The 24,146-nt window shown below is 38.1% G+C and overlaps 1 protein-coding gene and 1 long non-coding RNA gene across 2 annotated transcripts in view; both read right to left on the reverse strand.

Moving 5' to 3' along the window:
• The window catches only part of LOC124170940 (rap1 GTPase-activating protein 1-like), a 556,415-nt gene that overhangs the window by 453,069 nt on the left and 79,200 nt on the right, over positions 1-24,146 (reverse strand). The window lies entirely within an intron of this gene.
• LOC124170941 overlaps positions 11,455-24,146 on the reverse strand; it is a 38,647-nt gene continuing 25,955 nt past the window's right edge. The window contains exon 2 of the long non-coding RNA XR_006867614.1: positions 11,455-14,007. This is a non-coding gene — a long non-coding RNA (uncharacterized LOC124170941). The remainder of the gene's footprint in view (positions 14,008-24,146) is intronic.

Here is a 24,146-nt window from a genome sequence, read left to right on the forward strand (position 1 = left end):
GTAGATTTTCAAGAGAGTTTTTACACTCCGAACATTCCCAACTACCGCACATTACTTTCTAGGAGGCCTCAAAAATACATGCAGTTTTCCCAGACATGGTTCAAACACCAATGCCATTCAGCTAGACAAGACATTGACTAATTCCTTCCCCTCAGTGGAGTGAGCATTCGAGATAAACAATGACCAACGAGAAGCAGAGAGGAAAGCCAATCTGATTCCAATGCATAAGTGTAACTTGCTTGACTTACAATGGCAAACCAATATTCATGCATGGTCGATTTCAAGACGAAGTGAGCTCCCTCAATTTCCCTACCATTACTTAAACATTGAAGACTTCTTCAATTTCAAGAACATAATCAGCACCCACACCTACTGATATATGTATCTTAAATTACCTTTAAAGTACAGCATTTATTAAACTTAATACCACGAGCACTAGATGAATAATACAAGATAAACATTTTAATGAATAATTTTCTAGAGATTCTGCGCCAAATTTTGGATAAAACATAACTGAGAACTTCAGGATTGACTTTGTAAAACCTCTCCATATTGGAAATAAAGGAGTAAAACTTTGTCAGGTTCACTTTTATATCAATATGGGCACGACCCGGTTTTCGTAACGTAGTTACATCTTCAGCTGTAGATCTGAAGATGTATCTGCGTTACGAAACCCGGGTCGTGCCTATATTAATATAATAGTGAACCTGACAAAGTTTTACTCTTTCATTTCCAGTTTGAATAAAACATTTAATGATTCTCTACCGCGTTACCCCACATAGTATATTCGTGATAAAATAAACTATACGCAAAATAATTACACATAAATACTTTCCTGCGTGACTTTTTCGAGAGAGTTTGTCGTGGTACTTCCATGGTTCTTTCGATAAATAATCGATAAAAATAGATCTCAAGCAGTCGAATATAAGTCGGTAGTTTCTAACTGCCTTCATTAATCTTTGGAACAGTGAATAACTCTTTCGGAGCGCGTCTCAGTCATATGCGCATAAGCAAATCCTATTCAACTTACAAACAGTCAGTTATATATTTCCTTTCATGAATGACGTATGAACTCAATTATATTATTCGATCAAAGATAACTAAACTACCTCATAAGCAAATATTATATCATCTAATAATATATTTTTATGACAACAACGAAGAATCAACTTGGATTTATGGGGGCAAGATAATGATAATTAATTAATCTGACTAGAAAGTGGAATATCCTAGGGATAGAATTCAATCATTTTCAAACAAATTAGTACAAAAGAGAAAAATAATAAAAATCACTCACTAATTGCAAGGTAGAGGGCATTACTCTTGGTAGGGACTAATTCACCAAGTTCTTGATCATACTGATTTTGATGCGTAAGTAATAATTCCTCGTAGATTTTCACTCATCGTTATTTCAAACCTAGTGTTCAGAAGTAAAAATCACATTACATGAAAACTAACGCTCACATACAATGCGGCAGCATAGAACGATACCATCACGTTAGAAAATACATTTTCAGATAACTCTAAACTAAATTTAATGTAGTGGTCTTCTTCTATATTCCACTCCAAAAATATATTCCAAGACTCGAATAAAGAATTTCACTTACTTCAGTGGAAAAATTTCCCATGTGGTCTGGAGTTAATCATGGTATATAAATAAAATAATAGGATACCAGCAGTCAAGAGAATACAACTATGTACACAGCAATTAGAATCTAACGTCATAGGTTAGCATTCACGCTTTCACCAAAGTATCTAATCAAATATTAAGCATAATTTAATATAAAGCAAATTGCTCTTGCAAACGGCTCCGACAAGCTAGAAAATCCGTGATACCGTTGAAAATGAATTATAACTATTATCAATACCCATTCGGAAATTCTTTTCTCTCATTTAAAATTTAATTTTGATAGAAGAACTACGCAACAGGGTGCATGCAAACTGTAAAGTAAATTTAACTAGTGTGTCTTCAGCTAAGTCGACCACAAACCTTTTATAAGTACTTCTGCCTAATGCTGCCTTCCAGAGCTGCATCAAGTATTTCTTCTGGAACTTTAACTAATACATTTAAAAACGTGCGTCCGGTTCTTTATCTGTTTGGAATAGCCACTTTCACGGCATAAACCATATGTTTCGTCTGAATTGAGTAGGGAGCGGATTAGTTATTTGCAGGTTCAAAACAATATTCATTGTGTACTAAACTCGTTTATGAGTCTATTTCCCAGGAATTTTTTCACATTTTTTTCTCATTGGATAATGTTTTTTAAGTGAATGTGTACTGAGCATTTTATGTTTGGTCTCTTTGCAGTATATGTGACAGATATTCGATGCATGGTGTAGTAATTTTGTTTGAACATCATATCCTTTCTTTTAAATTGTTGCCTTTTGAAATGTTGACTCTCTGTCTCCTATTTTCCCGCAATAGTATTTGGGGATTCTCTCTGGAATTGCAATCATGGTGACGATAAAAAAATTTAAAATCGTTTTCTGATAGGCTACTTTATTTATTACGTTCGATTGCGTCTTCGGGATACATTAACTTCTTTTCCTTCATTATAGCTAAATAATTCTGTATTATTTGTTTTAACAGTGCATAGGAAATCCCATTCTCTGTTTTCCTGGTTGCTATCCCTGTGGAACAACTTTGAAATGCATCGATTGGCATTTATCAGTAGCTTTTGTTTTCTTTGAAAATTTATCCCGCTCTCTCCTTGGTTTTTCTGGCTATGTCCATTAACTTTTCATGGCACATTTCTGTCCCAGCCGTGTATTCTGTAATGCAGATCATCTGAATGGAGGCAAAAATATTAAGTACCTCCTTTTCTCTTACCATACTACTGATTATTACGCTAATATTTCTGTGATTTTACAATGCTCGGTGGCAGTGTAAATTGCTCCTTTATTTCCCGACAATATATGTATATGTAGTGAGGAACCTGAAATTTATTAATGCTACCACGGGACGGATCCATGGATACGTCAATGTGTAACATTTCCACGTTATACTCCCTACTGATTATAAAATTTGTATGCATACATAAATTTACATAATTATATATCCCCCACTTCAGAGGTGATATGCTATATCATTGCTATTTAACTTCCAATAATAGTTGGAAGGGAAAAATTTTATATATCACAGAAATAAAAATGATGATTAGTCAAAAATTTTCTACTACAACACGATAAAAATGAAAAACTTGAAAAGGAAATTTGCAAAATGTCAAAATTAACCGTTAGGCATTTCAGTATTCACGAATTTTCGCATATCACCTCCCCCTGTCAAAACATCAGTTCAGGAAACGTCACCATCTCTTTTAGGTAGTAGTATTTCTTGGACCGTTCAATTTCAATGCACGATATCCAGTACTTGTGAGCTAAAATATTTCCTTTGCGCACCATATACATACACATCGAACAATTCTGTCGAATAAGATTGGTTATTTAAATATCTTTATTAATTTTGATTATAATTATTGAGGTTCAACATGAAATAATTTAATAATCTTCATAACTTTAACATTGCATACTCTGTGATGAAGATCATCTGAATGGAGACAAAAAGATACCAATGCTACGTTTCTCCTGGTATAATTTTCTATCGCCCATATTTTGTGTCACATGCGCGGCTTCCACTTTTTTCCATCCACTACATGCTCCCAGCTTTTTCGGTATCATATACCAGCATTTTATGTTCGCAGCCAAACTCCCACTTTTCGTATTCTATGTTTCTTTTGTTTTAGCATATTCTGTCTGTTTGAATTCTGAGGTTATCTCAAAGCGTTGAAGTCTCCCTTCAATAAAGCATCTTCTATTCACTCCACTGTTTTACTGATCTAGGTTGTAACGGAGTGGCTATAGAAGAGCACTTTTTTACATTATATATCGGTTGTAACTGATATTTTTCTCTGCTTTTAACGGGAAAATACGATGCAACCAACGCGGCGAAAGCCCTGCAGATGCAGAGATCCTCGAATAAGGGCTTGCTTTAACCCAGGAAACGGTACTTAAGGTGGGTAATTGTAAAATATAAGGTTACAGAAAATTCTACACTGGGTCAAAGTTTTGTTGCCCTCGTCGAAGAAAAATTAACCTCTCTTTAATCTTTCATTAGAAATTCAAAAAGATAACCATTCTTTGTGGTTGTTTTCATTATAATATATGTATCTCTTGTTTCTCACGAGTAAATCTTTTAAAGAGGCATATTGTGCACCTTCATGGAGGCCAAGATTATGTCCATATGTACATAGGCGGATCTAGGGGAGGGGCACGGGGGCACGTGCCCCCCCAGACCCTTAAAAAATATGCAAGATTTTTAATACGTACCCATTATCATTGCGTTCGTTTTGTATTACGAGGTATCCTTGAGCCCCCCCCCCCCCCAGAACAAAATCCTGGATATGGCCTAACTTGTGCCCCCCCCCCCAGAAAGAAATCCTGGATCCGCCCCTGCATATGTATACGAAGTTCTTATCAAATATTCTTCTTGGATTCATTTTGTTATTCAACTAACCATTTCTGCCGTGATGTTATATATTCTGAGTGCTTTTCCGTGCCAGTTGCTTTGATTATTAAGGGCGACGCCCTGAAAGTGCTGACAATGAGGTGGTTAATGGATTGCGTGAGCTTTGTGGCGGAGGTTCTTCGTCGTGATGTCATAAGGGAAGTGTTTAGGTCTGCGTTAGAACGGTACAGCTCAGGGGTGGGGAAATGCTCGATGCGCCAATATTTCTACTCACCGTTATCATTTTAAAAGTTAAAGTCATTTTAGAAAGGCAGTGTTTTAATGGTGTCGTTCACTAGGGCTTAAAATCACAATTCGGTCATCTAAATACGAGATGGAATGGGAAGATAAGGACAAAAAGCAGTTCGCGATTCACTCGTTTTTTTCATAAGTAATAAGAAAATGAGATGAGGTTAATGTCCGCTACAGAAAAGAGTCAGTGGTGTCATTAGAGTTGCGGCTCATTAACTCGCTCGGGAGAGCCGCTCATTGAGTGAGGGAACCGCTCACGAGGATGTAAAAACACAGCAAAGCTATTGCATTCGATAACAATAAAAGAATTGGTGAACGAGCTTCTTCATATTACCAATAAATTTGTACCTTTTTTTGTGCAATTTTTTAGCAATAAATAAGTTAAATTATACCTAAATTGTAGGTATCATAAACTATATTGCATTCAATTTTTCTAATTCACTGGAAATGCACTCATTCAATAAATAGATAATCTGTAGTGTTTGAAAGATAGATATTAAATTGTTCTGTTAAATTGGTCCGATTTTTACTTTCCGAGCAATCGTTTCAAAAACATGAAATTACTTTATCTTTTCAGGAAAAGAGATGTGCTGAATAATTTTGACGTTACTCTCAGCTCCCATTTGATCACCAATGGTCTTCAATTACCTGCTGCTTCCTTATTGCTAATTACGTACTCTGAGCAAGAAGTTATTTTCATCCTCAGTGATTCCGTTGTGTGGAATATCCTTCGCTTTTATTCGGTATTTGCCTTCCATCTTTGGCGATTTAGCCAGCTGCGCTATGTCAACTTCTGTCACTCTGATCCAGATTCGATAATTGTGTTTTTCGCTAAATACTGATAAAAATTCATACTAAATGCAAGTTTTTTCCCATCACGGATGGCTAAGTAACTATGATTATATGTGGAGCAACGCTGTATAGCCCCAAAATTTGGCATGTGTCATAAGTACATGTGCAATTAGTAAGTTGAAGCCGGATCTATAAATTTAGTTTTAACATGTGAAAATGTTGTGAGGAAATTATAGGGAAAATATATACATTGATATTTTTAAAGGGAGTGAATGGCGGAAATATAGTATTATAGCAGAGTTTAATAAAAGTAAAGTGCGTTGATAGCAGTTTGTTAATAGGAATATCAACCCTCATGAATTGGGAAGAAGGATATTTCTCACGGAGGTATGAGGCTGGAGATAGATATTTATGAGTGCTTTGGTGACCTAAAATATTGGAGCAACAGGTATCACGCGGTTTACTGGGTGCGAGAAAACATACTGACGAGTACTGACAGCATTGCTTAAAAGAAAATGGGCTGACGCTCCTTAGTTACTTCACTGAAAGATGATTGATTACAGCCGGCAGCCTTTTAAAAGTCCTCAAAAACTTTCGGATAAAACAGGAAAATTTACAAATTTTGTATCTCAATTTCCCAAGCGTTCTATCTTTGCATTTCTTTTCCAAGTACACAATTCTTAAATTTATGGATCAAAGTAAGAGTTTCATTTTTGTTTTACAGCTTTTTTTATTTTGAACTGTCGACCCATAATTTTAGGGTACAACCCTGAATTCATATTGAATCCCAAAGTGAATGCCAGAAGGCAATTCCTTTATTTTTATATATCGTATAAATAAATATGAACCCATCAAATTTTAGAAACATCATTATATATCAGTGGTTGCTCGTAGCATACACCGGTGTGAGCACATGTCGATTGGTAAATTTTGCTTGACTACTGAGTCAAGACAACGGAATGCTATTATTAGCGATGTGTTTAATGTTCCTAAAAGTCGTCTCTTACGGCGCAGTCGTCCGTATCCTTATTTTACTTCAGTTTGAAATTATTTCCGCGTTACCTTCGTTGCAAAACAAAGTGTCATGATTCACAAACATTATTTTTTTGGTTGTTTAGAATCACTTTGCTAATGCATAGATTCCATTTTTTGTCGGCATAGATTCCCTTCTCCGACGATGTTAAAAAATTTTCCTTGTCTTACGTCTGCGTCTTTTGATGCATTATAGATAGCCTTAATAAGTGTCAGAATGGGTTAATAGGGTTATTGCAATTAAGGGTGTACTCTCCTCTGAATTACTTATTTCTTCTGCTATTTTTCTTCTTTCCTCTGGTTATAGATTCACTTTACCTTTATTTTGCATTGTACTCCCTCCTTTTATGCCGAATATATCTTTAAGTTGTACCTACTCTTTTTGATAAAGGTTTGTTCTGAGTGAGTATTAATCGTGGGAAAAGATGGTATCATCATTTTTTTCTTTCCAATGAGTGGTGTAATAAGATGCTATATGCTTACATAACTTTGAGCTAATATCTTCATCAAAAATTTTGTTATGCTTTATACCACTGACACCGGGCATGCTGATGGCATCAAGCAGTATTTTTTCCGTCGGAATCTTGTATACATCTTCATACATACATACATAATCTTGTGGTCCGCCACAGTTATAATTAATATCATTTAAGATCCGAAAAAAAGTTTAACCATATGGATTAATTTTTTTAATGATTTATTATTCGAGAATAAGCAGGGATTGCCATTCAATTAACCATGAATTTAATTAAAAATTACTTTATGAGTAAAATTTCCATTATTCAGAAGGCCATCGTACTTATATTCATAAGTCCCAATCAATGATCCTACCTCAAATTAATTTTTTTCTACCCTCATGGACCACATTTTTTCATCTCGTCATATACATTCAGATTTTTCTTTCCCAGGGACCCTCTTTATTATATTGGGCCTACTTTAGTATGCCTCTAATGTCTGCATTCAATTGCCTGACCATTGACTGACCTCGATTGTCGATAACTTCCCGCTTGTTGGACCAAGCTCTCAGTTATGTCTGCTACGTCTTGCACGAGTATGAGTGGATGATCATTCAATTGTACCCGATGCAATGGCATCCAGTTCCAACTGGCTACATATATAACGAATTTCTTTGGCTTTGTATGCATGTCTAACTAAATGACTTATGCTTCATCAACATCCATGCTCCTCCTTCGAAAACTTACTCTACAATGGCTCTCGAGCTGACCCCGTGAAATTAGCGATTGAGAATGACATTAAAATTTCTTATTTCCATATTATCCTCTTTCAATCCTCCTTCTTGATCATGATATGTATTTATCATGACTCGTCGGGTTTTCCCGATATATTTCTCGTAATTTATAAAATTAACTCTATTTTATTCTTTAAATAGTGATCATTCTATCTGATTATTTTGCTATTTCTACTCCAAAACCGTTTTTTTTTCGTGTAGAAACGTGATTATAAGAAAAATATTGAGAAAATTTAGCTTCAATCGATATTTTATCTGGCCGAAAATTATCATTGCATCTTCATTTAATCACTTGTGTCGTCTATAAGCTCATCTTTCCTTGCACAGTGTACTTCGGTATCAAGGGATCACGTGTATGCCATAAATCCCTTCCGTGAGGGATTTTATGCTAGTTGGAATCTATTACTTTCCTGCAGCGATAGTAGAACTACTGCTTATCGTACTGCTCCACCTGGCAATATTCTCTAAAATGAATCCCTATTTGTGATCGATATACCATATTTTCTACTACGCCAATCCATTTTGTCAGTCTCTGAGGTGAACATATCCAGGCGAGGCAGCCTAGGAAAGCAATTAGGTCCCTAATAAACTTACCTCTTGCCTTCACTGCGTAGGGCTGCGTTGTTCAACTCTTCGTTGTAGGAATCAAACAAAGGATAAGGGAAAATATGTGTCAGCTGGCAGTGATTTGACTTTGCCCTCGGGCGGTTATGAAATGTAGTGAAAGCTGCGTGCATTCATTTATAAAATAATGCCGTAGATATAGGGATAAATTACATTTTCAGACACATGAATTTTATCCATGCCATGTTGGATACAACATTTGAGAGCCAAAAAAGTCTTCCCTTAATGATTTTAACTCAACTTTCATCTCCTTACCGGTGGATATAGTTTTTCGCAAGAAATATATTGGGAGGAGATTCCTCCGAAGGAAGACCTAAAAATAGCTCCTGGGATAGATCAGGAAAGATGCAAGGAAAATGAGGATCAAGGAATTGAAGTAACTAGTTCGAGAAAGGGATAATTGGAGAGTCCCAATGTACCACTCTTGCAGAATTATGAATGAATGACGTAGTGTTGGTGTATGTATCGTATTTTACTGCCCTTTAACGGTTGTTCACCATTATCTTTTTCAACAATTAATATTATTTTTTTTGTTCTACAGCTCTGGATACGTTATTGCTTCCTTCATCCTATCCATTGAAACTTTCCTTACCTTCCCGTTGCCGTTCCCTCTGCCTGTGACTTCAAAATTAACTCAACCCTCTCTATGTATTTCTCGTTTGCCTGAATTTTTTTGGAATTTTCTGTTGGCTGGAATCTATAATTATTTACTTTCTCGGGAATAGCATAACTGTTAAAACAATCATACTAAAACATTGAGATTGTTTGCTGTCTCGAGAATATCATAAGTTGCTCTTATTTTTTTTCAAATTTGTGTTCTCGTTATTATGGTTCATTTTTTTTGCTGCAACATTTTTAAATTGGTTTGTTTAAGAAAGCAAGAGTTTTTTGTGTTTTGTATCAAAAATAGCTTGGTGTATGCCTCCATTTGCCGTTTTATTACCTAAGTAATAAAACGGCAAATGGAGGCATTTATGTTTAGTTATGTTATGAAATGGAAAAACATTATGCATTGAAATTTTAAAAAAATTAAAGCTTTTCACTAATGTAAATATGTATTTTATAATTAATGTGCCTGCAAAATTTACTATATAATTTTAGTTTCCATGGATTTATTTCCTGAATGATAAATACCTTCTATACTTACTTTGTAAGTCGGGGTTTAGCGTGAAAAGGCTACTTATCGTACCTCTCACTTGCTCACGTACTACTTGGGGATCGGGTTGGTATGGTGGCTAGAGTGTTGGCTCCCACCCGGCAGGCTCGGGTTCAAATCCCAACAGTGGCAGAGAATTTTCAGAGACTTCCCGATCCCTGCTTGAATGTTGTGGAGGACATTTCAAGCGCAACACTCCGTCCGTCGGATGGGACGTTAAGCCGTGGTCCCCTTGGCGCCTTTTGTTAAGAGCAGGCTGATTTCAACGTCGGGTTTCTCTCCACCCTTCCTTCCATACCCTTCCCTCATGGCGCAAATGACCTCAGGTGTCTTTCGCCTCCTCCAAATACCATACCATACGTACTACTTACTACTTACCCAGCCACCTACACTGTCATCCCTATATGTCTCACAAAAGAGTTCTCTCCTCACGGATCATTCCGAGTACCTTCTCGTCTCCCTATCCGTCAAATTCCCTTTTTCAATTGTCTCCACTCCCAAATCCCGAGCGTCCACTATATTTTCATCGTCCTCACGCACTACCCACGTATCCGCTCCGTAAAACGTATCACTCAGCAGTTTCTCCTCTCATCTCCATTTTTTCTCGTACAACTACTCAAGCTAACTCGTTTTAAATTCCTATTTCTTACAAAAAAAAACATTTCTCCCACGCCCTGGTTTACTTGAACATGTAATCAAAGTAGTAAAAAGAACCTGTTTACAGTTTTTCCTTTTGCGCATTTTCCTGTCTTAAAATTTTTAGGCCAAAACTACCATTTATTTGTTTCAAAGAACCCGATTAAATTCCAGCTAACTCGTTGTAAATTCCTATTTCTTACAAAAAAAATGCTCTTTCGCCCACACCCTGGATTACTTAAGCATGCAATCAAAGTAGTAAAAAAAATCTGTTTCCGTATTTCCTTTTCCGTTTTTTCCTGTCTTAAAACTTTTATGTCAAACTGCGATTTATTTGTTGCAAAGAACCCGATTAAACTCATTTATTGCATTTAATGTTCATCCCAACGCTTTGTTTCCGAACCTATGCATTTTCTTGAGACATCTCGACGTATTGCTAGACCGCGCTTCATTGTCATCAAGTAACACCCCGGCATCATTTGGCCCCGCACTTTAAAGATTGCTTGTTTCCTTCCATGCCTCTCGTGATCTCTTTTATATTCGTCGCAAAAGAAAAGAGGCAACGATAGACAACCTGGTATTATACTTACCGTACCACTTTCAGTATGCCCTACTACTTGGACCTATGGAGGCAAGTAATTTCCAATGATCGATCTTTATTTCCCCTTTACACCGGTTGCATTGATCATTTCTTGGCCGAAGCTTGCATGATTCATTATGAACACTAAATAAAAGATACGTGCAGCACGTTGTTTTGATTCGGTTCAACGTTTCATTTTCATATATATGGGTGATCACCTTTGGGTCACGTAATATCAGGCCTAACCATAACAAACTTGCGGTATATCCCTTCAATATTTTTTTTGTAAATTCTCATTAGCATTTTACTAAGTTTTTTTGATACTCACTCCGTTAACGACTTTTCTGAATCCACAAAACAGCAAATTTAACCTGCTCGAATAAGGATTCCTCTCTGCTACATTTACAAACACCGGGCATGTTGACTTGTTTGCCTTCTTTCTTTTTTTCCTTGCTTTATCCTAAAGCCTTTGATTTTGAATTCTCGGCACAAATTTTGTTGGATAACGTGAAATGAAGCTTGTTGCGCCATGAAGTGATGGTAAGTTTCGATTGAAATTCGTGTTTTGGACTACTCTAGTTCAACTAAATACCAGTGAAGAAGGTACATTTAAATAAAAATATATTGTCTCTAATGTCAACAATTATTTTATTTTGAGTATGATGAAGGAGCGTTTCCTTCAGCTACTTCATAACAACAAGTTCAAATCAGAAAAATAACCGCACAAGGTGGTCTATTCACCGAACTTTACGCCCAGTGTGAAACACGATTCAAAATACTTTACCTTGAACGATGCTTTTCATTGGAATTCGTAGGTTTTACGGGCTTAATATTGATTATTTATATACCAATCATGTGATTTTTATCTCCATAATTTGATTGTATCAGTGATATTTATGAAATAGGTTCACCAAACATGATAAAAAATAATATTCGGCACATTGATTGCCTCACTGATGATATTCATTACATTTCCAGCTTCTCAATTAATGCAGATTTGAAACGTGAACACAAATATAAGTAAATATTACTTATGACACAATACACTATACTTTGTTATCAAAATTATTTTAATTGCTTTCAAATACACAGCGAATTCCCGAAGGAATCCCCGAGAAAAGAATGAAAGACGAGAATTAAATCCCTAACTCTCATTCGATCACATCAGGTGAAATATTTAAAATACAAAAATCACGGAAGACATAGTGGAAATGACAAATCATTAAAAAGCAAATATTGCTTTATGCATCGTTAAGAGATGATGACTGGTGATAAATACTCTCTCAAGTAGAACTGAAATGCCTCTTGAGATTTCTTTACCTTGGAATAATGACCAATAATAGTTAAAATTAATTAAAATAAATTACATGAAAATACAACACAATTTCCTAGATTAAATTTCTACATGGATATGATGAAAAATTCTAAATTAGTATAAGAATCAAACGAAATACACTTATTAAAATACTGAATCAAATATACTCATTACCGAGTTTCTTTTACAGAACACATAATTACAGGAATCAGTTTGGTGGTAATATTGTCAGCAATTCCGGGCAAATGTGTTTTTTTTATTTCTTGAATTCAATTTGGTCTAAGAAATAATTGTTTGTGCTCTCCAAAGGACTCAACATTTTTGTGATTTCACAAACTATAACTAAATTTTCAATCCAAAATAGACAATTATATCCAAACCTTTCGCTGAATTTTTATAATTTGAATATTCGAGCGAATGTCTTGTATCTTTACCTCTTTGTCAATCTCTCCCCATGAGGGACTATCCCTGAATACAACCAACGCATGTCATGGCATGCAAATTCCTTTTGGTGGAATAGACACATGTTGCGGCAAAGTTTCATGGGGAGATGGATATATAGGAGAAACAGCATGGAACGGTTTCAAAATAATCATGCATAGTCCTCTCAGTATTTTGTCTCTATCTCTACTAATAAAGTATCGGGCTTCTTTTGTAGGTTACCATCATAAGCATGCGATGGCACAAAATCACTACTTACATTTTATATGCTTACATATGTACGTATAAATAGACATACGTGTACATACATAGACACATACATACGGAGGGCTTTTTTCTGAAAAAAGACTTTGCCGGTATGATAGTTTCAGCAACAAGCGAGTTTTTTTTACCTCACTCTTACCCAGTTTTGTGTCCCGCTCACTTTCAATTTGATTCATCCAAGAACTTAGTAGAGAAGCACTTTCTTGCCCTTCAAAAAAGAAGCAGCACGAAGGAAGCTGATGTGGGAGCCCTGGAATTGCCATAACGTGTCATAATGAAAGTACCGGAAAGCAGTTCCGCAAGAAAAAAGCCCTGTACATAAACGCGTACTATACTAAACCAGTGGATCTAAAACTTGCCCGGATCATACAAATAAAATTTGATTTGGAAGGGCATCAAGCTTTGCAAATGATGAAGGAGAAAAATCGAGTAGGTGAAAAGTTAAAAAACCAAGTAATGCACTGCCAACGCTAGCTGGCGGTAAAAGATGAGATAATCACGGCAAAGAATTTACACTTAAATTTGAAATTTAACCTCTCTATAGTATACCCTTGGGGGCATGCCTAGCAAGCATAGCTTATGAAATGAACAAAATTTTGGAAAATATACATTTTCAGGATGCGGATCATCATCGCTTGCGTGTGCCACGACCACATCACGGCATCCCGTCCGAAATAAAGATACAGATAGAAAGGTTGTCAATCACACATGTCGGGGAAGGTGGCCGGCGAATGAACAAACCGCCAACGGGTACGGAACACAAGTTTGAGAGCCACTGGACTATCGAGGACCCACGGTGGGAGGTGGGGTCGCGGGCCGCCGTGTGGTCGGCGTCGCCGGCGCGGCGGCGGCGGCCACGTGGTCGGCGTCGCCCGCTTGGCGCCCACATGGTCGGCGGCTAGGCGGCCACGTGGTCGGCTGCGTGGCGCACGCGCGGCCTGCCATCGGCGAGGGCGTGTGGTCGAGGCCTCGGCCCCTCAACACGACGTCTCCAGCAGCAGCGAAGCGAGGCGGAAGAGTCGAGGCCATGAGGAGACCCGCGGCTCGACGGCCGGGGCGGCGGATGCGTCCGCGGCAGCGCCCGGGCCACGCGCCGCCTCCGGCGAGCCCTCCGCCTCCTTCTTCTTGGGCCGCCATAGCTCCAAGCGGGGCATTGCCGGACCTTTTGGACGGCACGAGAGAGGGTGGGTGGAGGTGTCGGGACGTGAGAAAGCGTTCCAAATGGGTTATTTGGTTAATCATGCGAGACCTCTAAGTGCCTGATGAAGGTCTAAGCATTTTTGTGTGGTGGATGAGATTGGATAATAAATTTAGGGTGCTAATGAAACTGGATGGAGAAATGTGGTCTTAGCTAATCAGATTGCATCTGTACGCTACTAAAACCAGCTTAGCATGTTGGTAGCTATTGTAAAAACTGTTCTGTATGCTCTAATATGTGGAAAGTTCTTAACATGGATACTGTGTGTAGAGATGAAAAAGATGACGAAGTAAGGGTTACTGTACGTAAAGATGAGGATGATGATCAATCCTTTCAGATAATTGGCTAGTGAACGACTTGCAAAATGGGTAGTCCTCGATCGAACACCGTTAGGGGAGGGGAATTAACCCTTACAGATATTTTTTCACTCAATTCTCACGTGCAAAACTGCTGGAAACTCAGAAGTTTTCTTATAAAAGTAACTCTCTCCTTTCTCGCTTGTATTCGCAATTCAGTACTAGGTTTTTGGACTACTGAAATTAAAGAATGGTGATCCGGCCGGCCTAGTCTGAAAGTATTTTATCTAGAGTATTGACCCACTGGAAGCATAATTGATTCAACACAATGTCTCGTGTGGTTCAGCGAGGGCTGGTTTATACTTAACCGCCTTCCGTTTTAAAATAATTATTCGGTGCTCCCTATGTGGATTGAATCCGTTCTACTCCCTGGTACTTGAAAAGTGTGCAAATTATGGAATAGCATTTTCTTTCGAAGTTTTTCCCATCCGTTCCTAGCCTCCAACCATCTCTCCAGATGATCGTCCGGATCAATTGAACTGTCGCGACATGTCGGGATGTCCTCTTTAACCGCGTTACCCTCGGTGAACCGGACGGCGGAGGACTCCATAGCCGTGGAATAGGCGGGAAGGATGTCTATATTTTATATCGCGAGTATCCGGGAATTTCGTTGTCACCCTTCCTGCGTCACAGAAATTGTGTTCATGCCAGGCGGTAACACGGGAAGCGATAATGGCTATGTAGAGTGAGACAATATTTCGTGGAGTACTTCGCTTTTTAAATGGACGAAGTTGGTTGGGCTTGAACAGAAGCCTACGATAAATAGCTCGTTTTATTTTTTTAAGTACCGTAAATATAATCTCTAAAGTCATAGGCTCGACTTTGTGGAAGTTTATTTCAATGAATAAAAACGAACAAACTTTGTATTAATCCACCAATTTATTTACGCGGTACGACTAGTTTCGACGCAGCGGCGTCATCCTCAGGTACCGGCCGCTGCGTCGAAACTAGTCGTACCGCGTAAATATTAATTAATATTTAATTAATTGGTGGATTAATACAAAGTTTGTTCGTTTTAATTTATTTACCGTAAATATATTTACGAAGGCTTTGACCATATATGGTGATAGAAAATCTAGAAAGATGCGTCCCGCGGAGCTTCTGCTACTTACGATATTCAAAGAAATTCGGATGCTTGTTGGAGAGCTATTTTCACTTTTCTAGTGTATGGAGGAATATGAATGTGAATTAGCAGTAATTTCCTCAAATACTCCTGCTTTCCTCACTGTTCAAAGGTTATATTAATAGTCAAAATTATTTGCCTACGATTATCAACAGAAGACGTAATGTCTCAACACGTTAAGTTTTGCTCGTACCGCTCTTCAAGAAGTTGCATCGAGTACCTTTACGCCAAAGGTGAGTATGAATTTATCATGCGACATACTAAAAGAGAAAGTAACCATTACTTTCGGAATCCAAATAGCAGGTTACAAGAAACTGTTGCAGGACAAGTGGACGAGTAGATCGGCTTAGAAAGGCCTCGATTGGTTACATATGACAAGTTATCAAGGAGGTAAAAGAAATGACGTTCGTAAATATGACAAGGGTAGCCGAAAGTTGAGATGAATGGAGAGCTGCGTGAAAGCAACACAAGGGTTGTTGACCTGTTGTGGTGATGCAAATGATGGACGAATACATCGTACTGCTCACTTAAATTTATTTCACAGGTCTACTGCACGTGTTTCAATTGGCTTGCAATCATCATCAGGTACTTTGATAGTATCTGATGATGATCGCAAGCAAATCAAAACATGTACACCAGACCTGTTGAGTAAATTTAAGTGGGCAGTACGATATATTTTAATAATATTTAGTATGGTGTTCCACGATATCTCTACAGAAAAAGTTGATTTTACTGTGGTGATGAGTTTAGAGGCAAAAGTGTTACATAATGTTACACTTTTTATGTAGTCCTGAAATTAACCGTTACCGTTAAATCAGTTACTCTCTGTGAGTAAACACCACTGATTAGCTCATTGGAAGGGACAGTGAGTTAATTCTTTGATTAAACACCACTGATTAGATCAGTCAAAGTAGCAGTGAGTAACTTTCGGTGAGTTAATCAGTGGTGATTTTCCATTCGGTTGGGGTCGGAGCGCGTTGAAGTGAGTTTCTGCGCTGAGACAGGCCACGCAAAGTCGATTAACTTCTGTTTGGGCTCCTGAGGTGCGTGTCTTGGGAGAAGGCTTCACGCTTATTTCCGTCGACCGGCCAGAAATCCGATTTAAACCCTTCACCCCACTGGAAGACACTTTTCATGTCGCTAATCTAATAATCCCATTGTCCCCATCACGTCCCGGCACATTAGCGCTAAAAGCCAGCGCGGATATCGTAGACGTTCGTTTATGGGGATCCCGAAATGGAAAAATTATGCAAGGAATGTCGCTACGGTGCTTTCCAAATCACGGAACGCGTGCCAGGTTCTCGGGAGTTTTTTTTTTCTCGGAAGTTTTTCCACGAATTGAGGAAAGGTGGTGCTATTTTTAATTTTTCCCCCGCTTATAATAAGGTTTCGAGATTGAAAGGAATTTTTTAATTAGTGCTCCTTGATGAATACCTGCGAAGAATGTCCGCTCCTATTTTTACTTGTTCGCTTGTAAATTCTTAATTTATATTAAAACTCCAAGATTGTTAGGCTTGCAAGAAGTGTTAGTATGTAAAATGCTTAGGATAATTTCATTGAACAATAATCTGTAATATTAAAAATTTCAGCTCATTAATACTTTCAGGGAGGTATGACTCAAAAAAGGAGTATAAAAATGGTACACTAGTAATAACGAATCCTGAAGTAAAAATATGAAATCGAGGGTAATTCTTTTAAAGAGAACAGAGGTCTTAACCGTCTCATTAAACCACCTGATCAATTTGATTATCCCTGTCATTTTTAATTTATTTTCGCTTCAATCAGCAGCACGTTTAATAAGCAGTCCGTCAATAACCTTAACGTTCTCCCTTGCGTTCTTGCGGTTTCTACTAGTAAAATCATTGTGTAAATATTTATATGCAATCGAATGTTAGTGATGTGTATGGTCTTAGATTAGATCCATCCCGACCCATTGCATTAGAAAGCCATTGAACGCCAACCAGTATTCTCTTTTACGTCTACTCAAGAATCTTCTTGCTTGATGTTTTTGCTGCATGCCATGTATAGTCTACATTCACATTCTACATTTTAGAATACTTTTCCTTGCGCTTTAACCTACAGCAAATCTATTTCATTCCATGGTTATTCGATAACCTCATACCGACCTTGCACTAAGGGTGCAAGCTCTATTTTAATAGCAATGTAAATTTCAACGGTGTTAAAATGGGCTCTTGACATAGAAGTAGCACTCATTTTAAATTTTCGTCTATCACGCGGCCCGATTTGAATATCCCACATGTATATTTTAAGTGTATCACGATTCAAATCTCTATTCAAATATTTAATTAAAGAAGTAAAATATTAAAAATATATTCATGGTAAATTTAATGCGTGATTAAAAACCATTTAGGAGCCATAAATTCCAATTTCTTTGTTAAAGCAATCGGTGTTCCACGAGTTTTTCTAACGTTCACTGCAACGTCACCTCAGGTTTGCCTCGAGATTCTACAATTAAATATTTTGTGCGCGTCATGGAATCGTTCTATCTCCATTTTAGGTCGTTTTCACTTAAAAACTGTTCGCAAAGGATGGGAGACTAACGAAACTGTACAATTTGGCATCGACTTTGGCGATCATACGCTTCCATTTTTTATTGATTGCGAGATTTTTTTATTCAACGGTAGAGAAAAAAATATTTCCTAAGCTTGCATCTGGACGAAACTTTTATGGATGACTTGACCAATTACCCGCAGTAAGGACGAAGCGATTATTCAAAAAAGATTGCGAAACACCATATGGTTAGCTATTCAGAATAGAGCCACCAGGTGTAGGAGGTAAACTGTAGATGAACTAAGAATTTGTGAGGAATATGGGGGACGATAAAAAGAGAGAAGGAGCCGACTATGGACATCAAAAGATGATTCGTGGACCATCTTTGACCATGCGTGGGCCATCCTCGTGCCTTCTGCTATTACTATTATCGGCTCAAGAGAACAGGAAGTATCTCTGCATTTATCGCTTTTTACAAAATATGCCCATCTGCTAAAATTATTTCTCTCGATTGTTTCCGATGCTGTATGGTTTTTTAAAGCATCTCAGCTGAAGTTTGTGGAATGAATAAGGAATGTGTGATTGTGTAGTGCGAGTGCCTCATTTGCAATATTCACAATACTCTTCATTGGGACTAATTTTTCTGGCTTCAGATAACAGATAGTGTGAAGAAAGTTAAAATTTTATAATGCTTTTTCTCATTACGAGTAATTATTTTTGATACAATTAAATTAAATGCAAGTAATAATGATACGCTGTATCGAAACCGGTCGCAAATATATTTTATTTTGTGGAACAGCGAAGTCTTTTTCTTAACCTTTGTGCATCACGAGCATAAAGGTATCTAGTTTTCATGAAATTCACGAACACATTTATTTGTGTCCGTAGTACTGTCTCCAATGCAAATGAAAGGCATTGATATTAACCATAAAATCACGCTATAAAAATATTTACACCGTGGCATGCATTCTAATGTGCTGCAATTAGGCAATGAGTGAAAAAGGATAGCATAACCAGAAAACTGTTACATGTAATTTTTTCTGATGGGGCGAGGATGTGATCAAGGAAACCACAAACATGGCTTTGAGAAATATCTCTTCGCTGGCTTGACCAATAGGCCCATTTTGAAAAACTAGATTATACTTTTTAGCATGAACCCAGTTGAACCCCCTGTGATATCTTATACAATTAAGACTTATGACAAATCAATGAGAGGTTTCGTATTGCATTGCATTGGGGAAATGATGCCACTATGACGTTTTCTCAATTTCTGAAAATATAACTACTAAAATTAAGTAAATAATTAAAAAAAATATTTTTATCATTTGTTTGAACTATTCATAGAATATGTTTTTCCCTTTAAATGTGCTGTGAACCCAAATCAAATATTTACTAGTTAACTCATCGAACGTCCATAGGTCTTAAGAGGTTTGCACTATCTACCAAAGGGCATCGAATCTAGTCCTGTTCACCAAATATTTGTTCCTACAGGAGAAGTTTGAATACATCCTCGATCATATTGTGTCTTCTGGAAGAACTCTTCTTATCCGTCGGATGGTTCGTTAGCTTTGGGTTTCAAAAAATTTTCTCAGGTCGTCAACCGAAACAATTGTGACCTTTTTGGCAGCATTTCGGTTTCTCAATCGACTATCGTATTTAATGCGGAAGCTATTCTATTCTGATAACAATGACTGAGGGGAATGTCGACATTTTGAAGGCGAGTAGACCGTTTACTCGGTTAAAGACCCTTGAATGAATCGTACAGCAAATAATCCAGGTATAAATAAGATCTTACCTAACTTGAACTGAGCCTCAGCTCCATGTTTTCATGATATACTGCCGATAGAGGCTTATCGGAGCCCTTCTTCCATTTCCTAAATACTCTTGCAAGCACAAAGATCAACTTAGTATTTCACGGAGAAATTGAACACAACAGTCAGTTACATCCCAAAACCCCGTTCACCCGCGCTATTGTTCTTCATTTTTCTATTATCTACCAAGTTACGAGTATTTGTTGTATGAGACAACTTTAAAGATTGGTCTTTTCTCAATAAAATAACAATTGGTACGCTAGGTCAACTATCCCCCCATTTTTCGATTGGCCAATACAGATAGCTTCATGGCTACCCGGGGCTAGTGGGACCTCGTGGGGATTTATGCCTGGTCGAGGTGATATATGAAGGCAGAGTGGGAAATAGTATTAATGATAAGATACTTAAAAATGCACATTAAGCTGTGAGGGAGGTCTTTCGTGCCTTGGAGCGTCTCGCCTTTGCCTAACTGAAGGCATCATTTTTTATATTTCCTCAGGTAAATTTTTCCATCTTCATCATTATTCCTTGATCAAAAATCTTAAGATTGGCTTGACGCAGCTCTCCACTCAATTCCCCTATCAGGTAATCTTTTCGCACCCACGCACCCATTTCTTCTCTTCGATATACCTCTTCCGTGTGTATTTTATTCGAGCTCTACCTTTCCCGCTCTTGCCATCTATTTGTCCCTCGACGATTGCCTTCATCAGTCCATCATGTCTCAGGATTGACCGATAAGGTTTTTTCGTCTTCTAATCAAAGTTTACAGGAGGCTTCCCCTATCTCCTACTCTGCTAAGGACTTCCTCATTACAAACTAAGTCGACGAGAAAGCGAATTCTCTTCAGCCCATCCAACTTTTTTTCGACAACACACTGATTCGCTATAGCCTATGAATCAGGGTATAGTCGGTGCTGGTTGGTAACTTGGTAGTAGCTGCACTGAAGAAATACGTGGGTGTGAAAAGATTAGCTGATAGGAGAATTGAGGGGAGAGCTGCGTCAAACCAAACTTAAGATTATTACCCAGGTAAAGATAAAAAATGATGCCTTCAGTCAGTTTCAAAGTTTATTTACGCGGCCCACTCGCTTTAAATGAAACATCAATGGGCATATTTATGCCAAGTTTTTCTTAGTTACTCAACTTATCAATGAGCTATGAGGGTACAAATTAATTTCGACTATTGCATTAGAGGATTGGAAAAAATTATCATAAATATGCGAAATGTATTTTCTTTTGTTTCACCAAGAATTTTTCCGGATACTTAAACCTTTCATCAAACATAGGATATATTTCGCATTAGCTGTGCTTGTTTTCTCCGTACTATTTTTCTGCTATGTGTATTTTTCAGCTAATCAATAATTATTCGTGGCATCCTCAGCAAAATTATAATAAATTAGCCAATTACTAGGCAACGTCTCACTTAATTTACTTTGTTTTGTAAACTTTCATCATTGATTACTCGTTGTATTTTTGATGATACGTCAAATAAGCTCCCATTATCGCCTAATTGCCTAGTTGGTCAGCTTAATGTAGCATGTGATTGTTTCAAATGGTGGATAAAGTGAACGTCGGAGACCTCAGAAGAGAGTGGGTTTAATATTTTCCAATTCCCATCAGGGTTACATGTGAGATAGCGTGTGCGGAGGCGGTACAAGAGTTACATATTTCCCCTGGGCCGGGACTTGATAGACGGCAAAGTTAAGTCTATCGCCTTTAATGCGGTGGAAATAACGTCGTGGCCATAATATCATCAACCATGGAAATTTAGTCATTTTGAGAGGGAGATGAAATTAACCGAGCCATTAGGGATGCAAGTTACAGAGTTCGGAGTGCCTATTAACTCGCCACTTTCAGGGCACAATCATTAAAACTCAAAATTGCGTTTGCTGGCTACCGTAATTGGCCAGTACTCGACGAATGTTGTACAGGAGTACATTTTAATTGCATTGCTACTATTGTACTCTTTTTGTGAAGAGATTTGTAAAAAAAAACGCCAGCAGCGCGCCGCGGAAATCGATTCCAATCCCTGTGGAGAAGAATTTAAAAAAATAAAATGACGCTGACTACCCTTAAACCACTCTTGCCGCTGATTCCCGAGGAAAATTGAATTTGTAAATATTAAATTGAATCATTTAAGGCAAAAAAATATTTTGAAAAAATCTTCAGTATATGCCCCCGTACATATTTTAATACCAAAGGTAAAATTGTAAATTAATAATGCGGTATGGTATGGTATTTCGAGGAGGTGACCGACAGCCCATGTCATTTGCACCGTGAGGGAAGGGCAGGTGAGGAAGTGTGGAGAGAAACCCGGCGTCGGCATTAGCCTGCTCTTACCGAAAGGCCTGCTCTTGAATTACTCATTGCATGTCTTTATTTATTCCATTACTCTAATATTGCTTAGATTTTCTATAGGAATTGCAAACGGTTTGCAAGTTTTACCTTCTCATGAATTTGCGCGTATATCTTGATATTATGCGTAATATATCATGACCGTATGATGTGCATGCGGCGATTCTCTTGCATGCCGCATGTTGGTGAACGATCACCTCCTACCAAGTAGCCTAGAGGTGGCTCGCAGGGACTTATGTAGATGTAGATCCTAATGCATGATCACGAGGTACTATACCACACCAAATTAAGTATGCGTCAGGAACAAGAGGCAAATTACGACCGCTCGGATATGAGTGTTGCGACCAGCGACTAAGGTCGACTTCTGCGCTCGAACATACAGCCACATATGTCCTCTGAGTATATCTCAGCAGGAATTTAAATTCTACGGTTTAAGTTTCTCCAAAATAGTGATGTAAACGCTTTTTGCTTTAGCAGCTTGCTCTGTAGCCCAAAAAGGACGAATACTACATTAGGTGGTTCTGCAGTCGCACTCTAGATATGTTTTCACCCGCCTCGCATTTAACTGTTTACAAAACTATTTACAAAAGGCACCACTAGTGTCGCTGACTGGTAGAACGATCCGATTTTCACGGAGAAATAAGTTATAAATAAGGCTGTTTACCGAAATCTATGTTAGTGATAATGTGTCCTATCAATGGCTTTTCTATGCCATTCTTTACTATTGTAAACATTATGTAGTTCATATTGGGAATAAACGGATCGGTCTCACCTCACCGCCTTGAAGTGGGCATTTATGAGCTTACTGAAAATCACTATCAATGAACAAAATGAAAACCAGTATCGAGCATCCAGCCACATGCGCCCTCTAAATAAATTTCAGCAGAAATTTGAAGTCCACGGTTTAAATTTCTCCAAATTAGTACTTACTGTCAAGGGCGTACCCCGGATCAAAACTAGGGGGGGGGGGCAAGCCGTGGTTGTTCAAGTTGTAACATTTTAGCATGGAAAAGGAGAACGAAACTAACATTTTAAGAAAAGTATAACGGCGCATTATTAGTTTTTTAAATCATTTGATTGAAAAAAATGTTTTACATGTCTTATACTAATATCATTTTTCGCTGGCTTAAAGAAAATTTGTTGAAAACTTTCGTTTCGATCCAATCATGATTTTCCTTAAAGAATTTTGCGATTTTGCTTCTTGTGGAGGGGGCAGCTGCCCCCTCCTGGGTACGCCCATGCTTACTGTATACGCTTTTTGGTAGAGAAGTTCTCTAGCCCAAAACTACGAATGCTACAATAAGGGATTCTCCAAGCTGCATTTCCCCCAGTAAACACGTAATATTTTCCGCAAACTTAAAACAAAAATCAAGGTTCAATGAGACGTACTGTTACCTCCTCTTTGGTACGGTATTTGGAGGAGGCGAAAGACACCTGAGGTCATTTTCGCCATAAGGGAAGGGTATGGAAGAAAGGGTGGAGAGAAACCTGGCGTCGGCATTAGCCTGCTCTTAACGAAAGGCGCCAAGGGGACCACGGCTTAACGTCCCATCCGACGGACTGAGTGTTGCGCTTGACACGTCCTACACACAACACTCAAGCAGGGATCGGGCAGTCTCTGAAAATTCTCTGCCACAAAAATCAATTTTCAACGAGACAGACTATTACCTCCCTTATGTAGTCTCCTTGCAAAAAACCTAACCTATCGACCTCCGTTGCTCAATTCTTATGACCGGTCGAGTAGGTGCGTGTCCTCATGATTTTCATTTGTTGGCTTTGAAATGCTTGTGTATTGGGAACCGCCACAAGGCCGCGGTAAGAGCGTGTTCGGGGGTTGCATTGATCAAAACCCCTTGCACATCTCACGGAGGCAAACCGATGGATTGCGTGTAACGAGCGGCTGGCTCGAACGGTGAGACACCGAAAATAACTCCATTCTTCGAGATTT

Source organism: Ischnura elegans, chromosome X, assembly GCF_921293095.1.
Source record: "Ischnura elegans chromosome X, ioIscEleg1.1, whole genome shotgun sequence".
NCBI lineage: Eukaryota > Metazoa > Arthropoda > Insecta > Odonata > Coenagrionidae > Ischnura > Ischnura elegans.